Raw genomic sequence first — 13,859 nt, forward strand, 5'->3', positions numbered from 1 at the left:
AAAAATAAACAGGGAAAAACAGTGTGAAAAGTGACATAATTGTAAGTTGGAACGTAGGCCGTTGCCATGGTGACATCTCCCAACTTTGTCCCCCTTTTTCGGGCATTGTTAACCTGCGTTGAAAAATGAAGCCCACTTTTCTAGGAGGTTTGAAATATGCTCTTTCTAATGAGACTGATTTGAAAGAGTTTCTAAAAGGTATTTTTCTGTAAAAGCAGGCTGAAAATACCCTATTTTTGGCCTTTTTACACAAATTAGCAACTTTACACTTAATTTGTAAACTAATGGAAAGAGCTTGGAGGTTGAAATTATACTTTTGAAAACAACGTTGTACTGAGACATTATGCGCCAAATTTCGCATTTATTACTCAATTATTGTGGGAGCTAAGTAATGTCAAACTTTGACTTTTTTTGGAGCACTAATTTTTTCAGCCAAGTTTACTGTAATTCAGCCATTCACTCAGTGCTCGACAAAAATTATTATTGGTAGCACTGAATAGAGTTCCAAAAGTTGTGCAGGGTAGCTAAGTTTCAGTTTTTTTGGAAACATAGCTCGTGAGATATTGTGTCTCAAAGTTGTCAGAATGTCACTATCGTACTGTATGTCATTGCAGTATGGGGTCAAACAAATGGCTATATCTCCACGAATATTCCACAGGCGAAACTAAAACTTTACCAAAGTTCGTTTGATACATGTGGGACTTTGTGCATAAAGTTTTATCAAAATCCGTGATGGTCATGCAGGGAGCCCTTGATCACTTGACATGGAATAACCCGTTAATGAAGTCATTAGGTTCAATTTAGCCATTTATTTCTGCATGAATTTAAACAACTGAAAAAAAGGTAAATATAACTCATCCAGTCATACAAGATATGGCTGTACAGCACCTCTAATAATGTTTTGATCACTAGATTCCTTCCTGAGGTCTCACTGAGGATATGAAATAGATGCGATCCCCACTTCCAGACCTCTTCCACATAATTTATGGAGAGGTGCTACTGAGCTTTGAAGGAGACCTGTGTGATTGCACTACAGCAAAATGAAAAAGTAGCAGATAAAGATCAAAGTGAGAGTTAGGGCAAAACAGTTTAGGTAAAGATGCAGGTAATAATTAGCAATGTATTAAAAATATTTTATTTTTATTTGCTTATAATGTCATTTGAAAGCTGTTTGATGTTAATACAACTTTAATTCTTTATAGTGTACTAGTCTTTAAGCCCATTACATTAACGGGTGCTAGAATATATGTCTGTCTGTCTTCATCACACACCTCCCCCCCAAATGTCTCTCCATGGCCCTCTTCTGTCTTCCCCCCCCAGAGCAAAGCTGTCTGTCCCCAGCACACCTCCCCCCAAAGCAGCCCCCTTTCCCTATCTCTCCATGTCCCCTTCTGTCTTCCCCCCAGCACACCCCTCTCCCCAAAGCAGCCCCCTTTCCCTCTCCCGCTGACTTTCTCTCTGGCCCCCTTTCTCTGTCTGTCTTTCTGTCCCTCTCCCTGCCCCTGTGTCTTTCTTTCTTTCTGTCATTTTTCCCCAGTTCCCTGTGCAGCAGCATTTCCATCCCACTTCCCTATGCAACAGCAGCAGCATTTCCCTCCTATTCCCCCCTTTCCTGTGCAGAAGCAGTAGCAGCATTTTCCCCCACCCCCCCTTTCCCTTCTCTTACCTTCTCTTCCCTGCTCCGTTCGGCCCCTCTCCCTTTTTTTACTGCCGTTGTCGATCCGGTCTGCTCCTGACCCTCCCACCGCCGACAAACCTCAGGGCTCCAGCTGCGTAGGCAGCACTTTAAACACGCTGCTTCGTGGCCTTCTGCTGCCGATTTCCTCTGCCGCGTCTGTCTCCGATGATGTCATCAGAGACGCGGCAGAGGAAATCGGTAGAGAAGGGTGCGAAGCAGCGTGTTTATAGTGCTGCCTACGCCTCTGGAGCCGGGAGGCACCGGAGAGGGCAGGGGGTGCTAGCGGACTGCAGCCGCCGCTCCGCAGGTGGAGAGCAGGGAAGGGCCCGCATACGCACTTGTCTTGCCTCGCATGAGGCCAGACCATAAGCCGCGCATGCGCACTTCCTATGGGTCGCTACATCTCACGGAAAACCGGCGCACGCATAGGAAGTGCGCATGCGCGGCTTACCGTTTTATTATATTAGATGTGTGTGTCGGTGGGTGGGACGACAACACCTACATCAACAGTAAAGTTAGAATAGGGTAATTAAATCTAGTGGCGTACCTAGTATATATGACAGCCAGTGCTGATCATTTTTTAACAACCCCCTCCTCTATATAAAATAGTTATTTTTAGTAATAATTCATGAGTCACACAACAAGGATGCATCTAGGAAAAGGCAGTATCTTAAACACTGTAGTGAGCATTAGAATACCAACACACGCATTGTAAAATTAAACAAGCCAGATCCTGTAGTCAATTGATCCTGTAGTCGATGCTAACAGAAAGCCATGTCCTTTTCATACACACAGAACACAGATACACCCTCGCCCAATATGGAATAATCACAAACTAAAAATTAAAATATTTAGACAAAAGTTAAACTGAACCAAGAAACCAGTCTGCATACAATGAAACACCACAGAAACAGTGACGTCCCCTAATACTTTGCAAAATATAAAAACAGTAGATGTAAATTTGAAAAAACTTCTATATAACAATCACCACTTTACAAATTAACAAATAGAAATAAAACAAATAATGAGAAATAAGAAAATACCATTTTATTGGACTAATCCATTTTTTTCAGTTAACTTTCAGAGGCCAGATCTTTCTTCAAGTCAGTACAGTATACAGCTGTTATCTCAGGACAAGCAGGTAGCTATTCTCACATGTGGGTGACGTCATCCACAGAGCTCAGATGTGGACAGCCTCGCAAGCAGACTTGCTTGGAGAAACGTAGAAGTTTCGGGTCTGCCGCACCTCGCATGCGTGAGTGCCTTCCCGCCCAGCACAGGGCAAGTCTCCTCAGTTCTCAGTTTCTGCAGAGCTGAGAAGTCTGTCTTTGACGCTCTTCGTGAAACTTCGTTGCTTTGTGCCTTCTCTTCACCACGGTTTGTGTTAGTTCTTAAAAAAAAAAAAAAAGACTTAATTTTTCGTCGACTGTCGCCCACAGGCTTCGACTTTGCAGCGGCTATCTTCCCTTCTATGTCCCGGCCAGTAACAGGCTTCAAGAAGTGTTGCCAGTGCCAGCATGCGATTTCCCTCACGGACCCACACTGCTGGTGTCTTTAAGTGTCTCAGTCCTGACCATAGTCCGAAGTCATAGAAATATAGAAGATGACGGCAGATAAGGGCCATAGCCCATCAGGTCTGCCCACTCTACTGACCCACCCCCAAGTCTACTATCCTAGGGATCCCACTCCTGGTGACAGGTTCCCTTGGCTTAAGGAGTGGGATCCCTAGGATAGTGCCCGCGCTGTGCTACTCTTCAACCTCGAGCCCTTAAACGTCGTCAAGTTCAAGTGGAAAAGCTGTTCAGGATGGACTCTTCGGCTATACCCTCGACTTTGGGCCTGACTCGGTCCAGACTTCAGCTGGGGGTCCTTCTGCTTCCACAACACCGACCTTGAGTCTCATCGGACCTTCCTCGTTTGGATCGTCTTTGGCCTCGAGTACACCTGCTTTATCTTCCCCTGAGCTTCCCTCAGGTCAGATACCTAAGCAGAAGGTTCATGCGGTGGTCCTCAAGTTATCCAAGCATCAGTCCAAGCCAAAGCATGCTTCTACCTCAGAGCCTATAGCCTCAGCAAGTGGTCCAGTTTCAGACTTGGATCCACAATTGCAGGCTTCTTTCCAGAACATGTTGAAGCAGAAATGATTCAGTTACTGACCAAATACATTCCTGCCTCGTCTCTGTTTCCTACAGTCCAGCCTGGGCAATCAGCAGTCTCCCGCGAGGTCGAGTCCCTGCCTGTGCCTTTGCGAGTGTCTGGTCTGGAATCTACACACTCTATGCAAGGAGTCGAGTCTTTGCGAGTGTTTCAAGATTCCTTGATCCAAACCACTGAGTCTATGGGGTTTTGATCTACAGCTTCTAGCCCTATTCATTCACCAGCGGCAGTGCCCTTCTCCAGGCATAGGGCGACCTCTCCTCGATCTCAACCGAGACCTACTTCCAGGCAGCACTCTCGTCATAGATTGAGGCCCTCATCGAAGCATCCATCAAGGTGCAGGTCTTCTTCCGCAGAATAGCCTTTCTCGTCCAGGCTTCAATCGAGACTTTCCAGCTCTTCGAGGCCTCCAACTCCTCGACCGAGGTCTCCACTTCCAGACCCCAAGGACTCAGCTGATTCCAATGCCTCCTCCAAGTCTATGTATTCTTTGGGTTACCAGTACTTTAGAGTGACTTCGCCTTCCTTCTCCACTCGAGGTGCCTCGAGGTCATCGAGTCCTTCTCGAGGCCAGGCTCTAGCAGATCAATTATCTTTTTCCTCATTTCTTCGTCAAATGGCTGACGACCTGGAAATTAAATCTGATGCTGGTTCTAAATATTCTAAGAAGTATTTAGAGGAAATGCATCTGCCTCAGCCTCCTGCGAAGTCCCTCAAGCTTCCTCTTAATAGGCTTTTGTCTCAAACTTTCAAAAGAAATCTAGAGAGTCCTTATGCTATACCTGCTATTCCATGTAGTCCTCATCTGAATGGACAACCAAGTCGCCCTGTACTATGTCAACAAGCAGGGAGGAATGGGATCTCTCTCCCTTTGTCAAGAAGCTGTGAAGGTTTGGGACTGGGCAATCCTCCACAACACCTTCCTAAAAGCTGTTTACATCCAAGGGGTGAAAAACTGTTTGGAGGACAAATTGAGTCATCTTCTGCAACCTCACGAATGGACACTCAATTCCTCGCCTCTTCATCACATTTTTTCTCAGTGGGGAACTCCTCAGATAGATCTCTTTGCATCTCCCCACAACCACAAACTGCTTCAGTTCTGCTCCAGGATATATTCTCCTCATCGCCTCGAAGCAGATGAATTTTCTACTGGAATGGATGAATCTCTTCCTGTATGCATTCCCTCCATTCCCTCTCGTTCTCAAAACTCTTGTCAAGTTGAAGAACGATCATGCCACCGTGATTCTGATAGCTCCTCGGTGGCCGAGACAACCTTGATACTCCCTTCTACTACAACTCAGCAGCAGGGAGCCATACCTTCTACCAGTTTTTTCGTCTCTGCTTACACAGAGTCAAGGATCTCTACTTCATCCTAGTCTGCAGTCTCTGCCTCCTCTTGAGTTGTCTCAACATAACTCAACATAACTCCTCTTGAGTTGTCTCAACCTGTAAGAGACATTAAAGAGGCTTCTAGAAAGTCTGCTACTAGACAATGCTACCACCAAAAATGGACTAGATTTTCTACGTGGTGCATCTTTCATGACATAGAGCCTCGAGATACCTCCTTGGCTTCTGTCTTGGATTACCTTTTTCACTTGTCTACTTCTGGCCTCAAGTATACATCCATTTGAGTCCATCTCAGTGCAATTGCTGCTTTTCATCAGCCTATTGAAGGGAAACCCCTCTCTGCTCATCCGGTGGTTTCCAAATTTATGAAAGGACTTTTCAATGTTAAACCTCCTCTCAAATCGCCTCCAGTGGTTTGGGATCTCCATGTTCTTGCTCAATTGATGAAGCCTCCATTTGAACCAATGTCTACGGCTCATCTGAAGTATCTCACTTGGAAAGTGGTGTTTCTCATTGCCCTCATATCTGTTTGAAGAGTCAGTGAGCTGCAAGCATTAGTTGCTGATCCACCTTTCACAGTTTTCCATCATGACAAGGTAGTCCTTCGTACTCATTCTAAATTCTTACCTAAAGTGGTTTCAGAATTTCATCTCAATCAATCTATTGTACTTCCAGTGTTTTTTCCAAGACCTCATTCTCATCCTGGAGAATCAGCTCTTCATACTCTGGACTGTAAATATGCTTTGGCCTTCTACTTGGAACGCACCAAAGTATACAGATCTGCTCCTCAACTTTTTGTCTCCTTCGATCCAAACAAGTTGGGACATCAATTTCTAAGCATACCATCTGCAACTGGTTGGCTGCTTGTATCTCTTTCTGCCCAGGCTGGACTGCATCTACTGAGTCGAGTCACAGCCCACAAAGTCAGAGCCATGGTGGCTTCAGTAGCTTTCCTCAGATCCACTCCTATTGAGGAAATTTGCAAAGCTGCCACCTGGTCCTCAGTTCATACTTTCACCTCTCACTATTGTCTGGATGTTTTCTCCAGATGGGATGGCCATTTTGGCCAGAGAGTATTACAAAATTTATTCTCCTAAGTTGCCAACAATCCCACCATCCCATTCTGGTTAGCTTGGAGGTCACCCACATGTGAGAATAGGCTGTCTGCTTGTCCTGGGATAAAGCACAGTTACTTACCGTAATAGTTGTTATCCAGGGACAGCAGGCAGCTATTCTCACAATCCACCCACCTCCCCTGGTTGGCTTCTCTGCTAGCTATCTGAACTTAGGAGACACCCTGTGCTGGGCGGGAAGGCATTTGCGCATGCGCGGTGCGGCAGACTCAAAACTTCTACATTTCTCCATGCAAGTCTGCTTGCAAGGCTGTCCGCATCCGGGCTCCTTGGATGACGTCACCCACATGTGAGAATAGCTGCCTGCTGTCCCTGGATAACAACTGTTACGGTAAGTAACTGTGCTTTATGGTATCCTGTCCTGACCTGAGGAAAAAGGTTTAGTCCTCCCAAAATTGCCTTATTTCCATTTCTTATTTATAAACTTTAATCAGTACAGTTACAATACTACTTGATTCTACGTAAAGCAACAAAAAATTTTTTTGTATCTTTTGTTGTTTCTGCTTTACTCATCTTCTTTCTATTCAGCGTTTGTCCTCGCTCCCTTCCATGCAACATCTGTCCTCTCTCTTTGCCCGTTCCACCCAGCCTCTGTCCTCTCTCTCTCTCTACCCCTTCCATCTACTGTCCACCCTCTCTTCCCTTTCCATCCAGTGTCCGCCCTCTCTCTGTTCCATATGGCATCTTCCCTCTTTCTTTGTCCCTTCAATAAACTCTATATTCTGTGCCCTTTCTCTCCTTTGTACATGATTCATTTCAGCTTCACCCCCTCTCCATTTTTTTGTCTCCACCCCTCCCCTATGCTGTGGCATCTCTCTCTTCTCCTTTCCTTCCTTCCTACTCCACCCCATGGTCTGGCATCTCTATCTCCTTCCCTTCTCTCCCCCCTCTCCAGCATCTGCCTCCTATCTTTCCCCTTTGGTCCAGGCCTCTCTTTCTCTCTGTCTTTCTTCTGTGAGGAGATTATGTTGATCTTGAACAATGAATAATTCTTCCACATTCTCCATATCACAGTACTGTAGTCTGGTCCAGCAGACTGCTTTGGCACTATTACATAAGAACATAAGAAATGCCTTCACCGAATCAGACCTTTGGTCCATCTAGTCCGGTGACCCGCACACGCAGAGGCCAATCCAGGTATTCTCTGTTTAAGACCTAGGTGTTCCCTGATGAAGACCTTATTTTCCCGTATCCCTCAATGTGATTTGCAAGGAGGTATGCATCCAACTTGCGCTGAATCCCATAATGGAGGTTTCCGTCACTACCTCCTCCGGGAGAGCATTCCAAGCGTCCACCACTCGCTGTGTAAAACAGAACTTTCTGACATTAGTCCTGTCACCTTGATTAATGCTTCAATCATCTTCCCAGGAACAGACGTAAGACTCACAGGTCTGCAGTATATAAACTGTTGCTATTATTATCACTGTTGTTACTATCAGATGTTCTCAGCTATACTCTGTAAGTCGCTGTCTGTACAGTTTCTCTTCTTTGTGAACCGCCTAGAAGTCGCAAGATTGTTGGCGGTATATAAGAATAAAGTTATATTATTATTATAGTTGCCCGGTTCTCCTCTCGATCCTTTTTTGAAGATTGGAATGACATTTGCTATCTTCCAGTCGTCTGGTATTCTTCCGGTTCTAATTGACAAGTTAGCTAGGGTTTGTAAAAGCTCTCTGATTTCTATCTTAAGTTCCTTTAGCACTCTCGGGTGAATTCCATCCGGTCCAGGGGACTTGTCACTTCTTAGTCTGTCGATCTGATAGTATATCATGTCCAAGTCCACATCCACTGTGATGAGGCTATCCTCAATTTCTCCCCTGAATACTTTCCCTGGTTCGGGCATTGATGCAGTGTCCTCCTCGGTAAAGACAGATGCGAAGAATGAATTTAGCCTATACGCAATCCGTTTGTCTTCCTTGATGCACCCTTTTATTCCTTGGTCATCAAGAGGGCCCACTGCCTCCTTTGCTAGTTTTTTCCCTTTTATGTATCTAAAAAAGGGCTTGAAGTTTTTGGCTTTTTGCGCTATCTTTTCCTCATAGGCCTTTTTGGCGTCTCTTACCACCTTGTGACCAGTGTTCCCGCTAAGCTGCGTTGGCCTGCGCTCACGCACAAAATATTACATCGCAGCGCAAAGTTTCTCTTCACAGCGCACACACGCGTCGGTAAGGTAAGGGGACGCATTGGGGGGATTGCACTTCCCCACAATTGCCATGCTTCGGTTCCTCTTCTTCCTTCCTTCCTCCTCCCCCCCCCCCCCCCGCGGGACCCTGCGGCACCATCAACTCTTACTCCCTCTAATGTCGGCCCTGCAGCTCCAGACTTCCTCGCACCTTCTCCCCTCCCCCTTTGGATCGCTATTATTTTAAATGTTATAGCCGCGGAGCTGTATCCATCAGTGGAGATGTCTAACCTCGGCCTGCCCCGGAACTCTTACTGCAGCAGCCGCCCGTCTAGGCAGGAACAGGAAGTCACTGTTGCAGTAAGAGTTCCGGGGCAGGCCGAGGTTAGACATCTCCACTGATGGATACAGCTCCGCGGCTATAACATTTAAAATAATAGCGATCCAAAGGGGGAGGGGAGAAGGTGCGAGGAAGTCTGGAGCTGCAGGGCCGACATTAGAGGGAGTAAGAGTTGATGGTGCCGCAGGGTCCCGCGGGGGGGGGGGGGGGAGGAAGGAAGGAAGAAGAGGAACCGAAGCATGGCAATTGTGGGGAAGTGCAGAGCTGCAGGGAAGAGTGTTGCGGTACCCAGCTGGAGGGAGAAGGAAGATGAGGGAGGGAATTAAAGGAGATGCCAGGGCTTGGAGCGTAGGAGGAAGGTATGCCAGTCTAAGGGAAAAGGAAGGGGGAGATGTGAGAGCATGGAGGGGGAGCGAAAGATGGAAGAAAAGGAAAGGAGAGAGATGCCAGAGAATCAGGGAAGGGGAGATACCAGACTATGAGGAGAGGTGTGGGAGAGGGAAGGCGAGGAGAGAGATGCCAGACCAATGGGGTGAAAGGAGAGATGGAAGGGGGAGGCATACAGTTTCTGGAAGGGGCATAGAAGGAGAGAAGATGCCATATAGGGGAAGAGAGACGGCAGACAGTGGATGGAAGGAAGAGAGTTACAAGAAGATGAGGAAAGGAGAAACCACAGAAGACAAAGGTAGAAAAAAATTTCTATTTATTTATTGCTTTAGGAGACATGTGTCACTGTTTCTGTGAAGCATTGTATGCAGAGTCCAGCTTCTTGCTGGTTCAATTTAACCTTTGTCTATGTATTTTTATTTTATCCCCCCTTTTACAAAACTGTGAAGCGTTTTTAGCACCAGCCTTGGTGGTAGCAGCTCTGATGCTCAGAATTTTATGAGCATCAGAGCTGTTACCTCCGTAGCTAAAATCCACACTACAGTTTTGTAAAAGAGGGAGGGGTTAGTTTGTGATTACATATTCCTTACTAGGCGAAGGTGTTTTCTGTGTTCTGTGTGTTCGAAAGACATGGTTTTCTGTTAGGATTGACGGTGTAGGATTGATCTGTGCTGGTCTGGCTTGTTTAGTTTTACAATGGGTGTATTGATGTACTGCTCACTGCAATATGTAAGATGCTGCCTTTTCCTAGGTACTCATGTGTGACGTGTGGTTTGTTACTAAAAATCATGTTTTTCTTACAGATGGGGGGGGGTGCCAAAAAATGATGGGCCCCGGATGTTACATATGCTAGGTACGCCACTGTATGTAAAGATACCAGAAAGCTGGCGTAGCAAAAACTTCTAAGTTTTGAGTATTTAACCCTCCCACAATCTCACGGGCACTCGTTTCAAGTTTATTGAGATTTTGATTTAAACGCAATATCAAATATTTTCAATGCGTATAACAAAAATAAATTTGGGGAAATAAATAAAACCATTTGAACCAGTGTTCCCGCTAAGCTGCGCTGGCGTGCGCTGGCGCACAAAATATTACATCGCAGCGCACACGTTTCTCGTCACAGCGCACGATCGGAAGAGGCGTACGGCAGATGGCAGGGCGGCGAGAGGAGAATCGGGCGAGTTGGCTCATAACTTGCTGGCGCCCGATATTTTTGGCTCACGGTGAAAAAAGTTTGCTCACAACACCCGCCCGCTTAGAGGGAACACTGCTTGTGACACTTCTTCTGGTCGACCTTGTGACTGTTCCAGGCTTCCGTTGTTCGTTCGTGTTTCCATTTTTTAAACGAGTTCCTCTTTTCCCTTACCACTTCCTTCATCCCTTAGTTAGCCAAGCTGGTTCTCCTTTGTTCTTATTTTCCTTCCTTTGGATATCTGCGGAATGTAGAGAATCTGCGCTTCAGTGATGGTATTCTTTAGTAGGGACCATACTTGGTTGACCGTTTTGATTTTGGCTGTCATTTTCTTGAGTCGTTTTTTTTACCATGGCTCTCATGCTGTCATAGTTCCCTTTTTTGAAGTTAAAAGTTGTGGTTTGGATCTTGGTTCGTTTCCCCTTCCCAATGCCAATTTTAAAATTGATCATGTTGTGATCGCTCGTCCCCAGCGGGATCGTGACTTCCACGTCTGTTGTCCTTCCAGTTATGCCATTTAGGACTAAGTCCAAGGTTGCGGTTCCTCTTGTCGGTTCTCCCACCAATTGTTCCAGGAAGCAGTAATAGTAAATTCATTATGCATCAGCTTTCCACAGAGAATGCCACAAGTCTCTATTTCTTGTGCTGTGATTACATCTGCCAGCAGCAGAAACTTGTGAGACAGATCCCTTGGCAATACTACACTTCGGAGCCCTTCGACAATCTGGTTCTGTATGGCTGCAGGCTTTAAAGCTTTGTTTACTGGAGGGAGACTGTCCAGCAAACATAGTTGCATCACTCTTAAGGATCTGATCAGAGATTACATTAGACAAGGTGGTATTTTTAGGCATGGAAAAACAAGACATGTTCTCCTCAGTCTGCTCAGATGCCTTCAAATGCCCTTTAATGTTTCTTCTGATCTCGGGCTAAATCTTGCCTCCTGAGCTGATCTTCAAAATAGTTAAACTGTTTTTGCCGCATCTGTACAATTTGCTTCTTTTCTTCTTCGATCATTTGCTGCTGCTCAAATTTCTGTAGGTATTTGGTCTGCAGTTTGTTCCTGCCTTGGGTGTGTTCCTGGTATTCCATTCCATACTTCTTTAAAAGAGTTTTCTTTAACTCATCTGTTCGGGGAAAGGCCACATCCTTCAATTTCTTCATAATATCTTGTTTCTCTAGTACAGCACACTGCCAATAGTCTCGATGATTAGGTAGTTTTTCTACAAACAATATTATAAACTTGTTATAAAGAACAAATTTATTTTCCAGGTTTCCCTCCTCTAAATATACAGCTGCCATCCGTTCCATCTCTACCCCGGATCAGAAGTAGCGGTATGGAGTAATGTCCTCATTGATTGTGACATTGGAGCCAAGTTTACTTAAAGCACGCACCCGCTCTTCAGGACTCAAGGATATCTGTATGGTCAGGCATTGCTGCCAGTTTCTTCAGTGAGCCAACAGAAAAAGGCTGCTCCATATTGTCTTCTTTCTGCAAATTTTCATATTCACATCGTCTTCCCAATCCTCCTATCCTTGGAAGTATTATCTTCTGGATTTTCTCTTTCTTGTCAGGAGCCTGCTGCGAGGCACAGGATCCCACACGCGACCGCAGAACGGCTTTGCATCGAGCCATTTCTAGGCAAATTGGGATGCTTCTCCTGCTCCCAGGCCTTCCTGCCTCAGTGAAGAGAAAAAGGAAACACGTATTTTCACAGCTCAACTTCCCTCAACACCCCTTTCCCCTTCTCGCATCGAAGTCTATTCTTGAGGGGTGCGCACGAGTGACGCTTCCAGCTGGTGGTTCCTGTCAGTGGGAGAAGCTGGCACGGTCTGAACCCCCATGGGCAGGAGAGCGGAGTGAGAGCCGTTTCGGGCCACATGTGGCCCGCAGACTGTATGTTGTGCAGGGCTGGACTAAGGCAAGTTGTAAGCTTCCCTCCATCACTGACCTATCTTCCATAGGTCAGCGACGGAGGGAAGCTTACAACTTGCTGCTCTTGCTTGCTTTGGGCGTTTCTCGTTGCCGGATCCTGCCTTCACGTAAACAGAAAGTAGGCAGGACCCGGCAGCGAGGAAGGCTCGAAGCAAACAAGTGCAAGTTATAAGCTTCCCTCCGTTGCTGACTTGTCTCCCGTCTTAGCAAACCCTTGCTCCGGGGCTCTAACGTGTGTGTGCCGGCTTCCCTTCTCTTCTCTTCCCCCCCCACCCCCAGGGACGTGACTTCCAGTTTCGGAGAGAAGGGAAGCCGCACACGTTAGAGCCCCGGAGCATGGGTTCAAGTCACTTGCTGGTGTTAAAATTAAAAAAAAATAAAATAAAAAAGTCAGGCTGCTGCGATTCAGGCTGTGCCGAGTCAGCCCGGGAAATCTCCAAGCTGGTGAGAAGGTTTTTTTAATGTTGAGTAGCGGTGGCAGCAGCAGGATTGCGATCGAGATGACAGCCGGGCGGTCATCTTAATTAGCTGGGCAGAGCGCCTGGCTAAAAGGCCCTATGGAGAACACTGTATTCTATTTTTTTAAAATTGCATTTCTATTTTAGGCTGTAGAACAAGGTTAAGAAATAATGGCATACATGGTGACATGACTTAATATACTTCTGATTGTTTGAGTTCTTTAAGTCCTTTTAGAAGGAATTTCTTAATTGTAGAGCAGGAGTGTCAAACTCAATCACATATGGGGCTAAGTCACGGGCTGAATTTCTTACTAAGGTACGCTAACCGAACTAGCGCGCGCTAAATGCGTACCTTAATAAAAGGACCCCTTAGTCTTAGTAGAAGTATAGGGTTACAACCTCTCCAACTCCACACTGGCTCTGTGATATAAACAAAATAAATAAAAAAGATTTTTCTTCTCTCTTATAGGTCCTAGTTCATGCTTGCTGTCTAACTCCAGCTCTGGCAGAATACACATTTCAAATCTGACATTGTAATCGCAAAACAGAAAATAAAATTATTTTTTCTACTTTTTTGTTGTCTGGTCATTATTCAAATCATGTTGGTCCCACGCTCTGGTTGTCTTTTGATAACTCGCTTGCCAGGGTCTCCTGCCTATTTGTCATTTTCTTCTTTCTCCGTGCTAACCATTCACCATCCATCTCTGTCCTCCCCTTCTGTTTCCCTTCTCTTCCCCCGGAGGTCTGGCATTGTTCCTTTTTTTTAGTCTCCATCCCCGCAGCGATGGACCCTATCATCCCCAGATTCACCATCTCTCCTCTTCTCAACTATCCTTTCATCCAGCATCACTCCCTCCTTCCCCACCACCCCAGAGTCCACCCCCTTTCTCTTCCCAACTACCCTCCTATCCAGTATATCTATTCCCCCCTCCACACCATCCCTTGTGTCCAACTTCTCTCCCTTTCTGTTCCTTCCCTCCCTCCATCCCATTGTCCACCATCTCTCTCCCTCTCCTATGTTTTTAGACCTATTATTTCTTTACCTCCCCCCCCTCGGCCCGGCATATGCACGTCTCTTTGGACCCCTCCTTCCTTCCCTCCCTCTCTGGACT

General features: G+C 46.0%; 1 protein-coding gene and 1 pseudogene across 8 annotated transcripts in view; one reads left to right on the forward strand and one right to left on the reverse strand.

The window, feature by feature from the left end:
* The window catches only part of CREB3L2 (cAMP responsive element binding protein 3 like 2), a 316,327-nt gene that overhangs the window by 35,225 nt on the left and 267,243 nt on the right, over window positions 1-13,859 (forward strand). The gene's annotated exons all lie outside the window — the stretch shown is intronic.
* Window positions 7,278-11,833, reverse strand: LOC117366636 (annotated as a pseudogene).

This window comes from Geotrypetes seraphini, chromosome 9 (assembly GCF_902459505.1).
Source record: "Geotrypetes seraphini chromosome 9, aGeoSer1.1, whole genome shotgun sequence".
Lineage (NCBI taxonomy): Eukaryota > Metazoa > Chordata > Amphibia > Gymnophiona > Dermophiidae > Geotrypetes > Geotrypetes seraphini.